Source organism: Penaeus monodon, chromosome 33, assembly GCF_015228065.2.
Source record: "Penaeus monodon isolate SGIC_2016 chromosome 33, NSTDA_Pmon_1, whole genome shotgun sequence".
NCBI lineage: Eukaryota > Metazoa > Arthropoda > Malacostraca > Decapoda > Penaeidae > Penaeus > Penaeus monodon.
In genome coordinates this window covers 16,817,220-16,818,006 of record NC_051418.1, presented here as the reverse complement: position 1 = coordinate 16,818,006, position 787 = coordinate 16,817,220, and the positions used below count along the sequence as shown (strand labels likewise).

At 30.0% G+C, this 787-nt stretch overlaps 1 protein-coding gene across 1 annotated transcript in view; it reads left to right on the top strand.

Annotated features, from left to right (window-relative positions):
• LOC119594098 (probable ATP-dependent RNA helicase DDX47) overlaps nt 1–787 on the top strand; it is a gene marked incomplete at its 5' end in the record, with an annotated part of 5,505 nt that overhangs the window by 1,151 nt on the left and 3,567 nt on the right.

Here is a 787-nt window from a genome sequence, read left to right as displayed (position 1 = left end):
TTCTGACTGAGATTTTGAATCCTTGCAAAAAAGTCCCTAACACCTGATTTTTGTCTATAACTTGGCTGATATTTAAGACAGGTTTGGAGCTGTCTCATGTGTAATTACTATCTCTAAGTTGTCTAAGTAAGATACCAACAATAATGTGATTTTACAGTCATTGGAAATAATTACGCATCAGAAATTATATTCTACTTATTGTCAGATATTAATTGGGGTGTTTCCTTCTTTTTTAATGCAGTTTTTTGGTAGATAAATAAATGGTGTTGTGTGCTTTCACAGCTGAAGCAGTCAAAATAAATATAGGTGCCACATGACATGTAATTATATATTTGAGATTCACAGCAATAATAATTTGATTTCATTATTACATTGAATTATTATGATGAGGTCTTCTGAAATGTAAGTACAAGTTCTAGTTAAGTGTTCATTTTTAAATGTGGCAATCATGTGTCAAAAAAAAAAAGTTAAGGACAATTTTTAGACAGTCGTAGACAAATATTGGAGTTAAAGATTGTTTTAGGTTTTATGACCTTTCATGCATACTGCCTCTGATTTTCTGGTTTCACTATCACTGATTTTAGTCTGATATTGCAAGAGCTTTATTTTATACAGCAGAAAATATAATTTTAATCTTGTTCATATAACTCATCCTGTATAGGACTTATATGGTTGTGTACTCAGTACATGGAAGTTTAAAATGTTATTTCTAGAAAGTGAAATTAAAAGTTTTGCATGTAAGTTAGGAACATTGTAAAGATGTAAAACAATGCAGCATCCATTCACA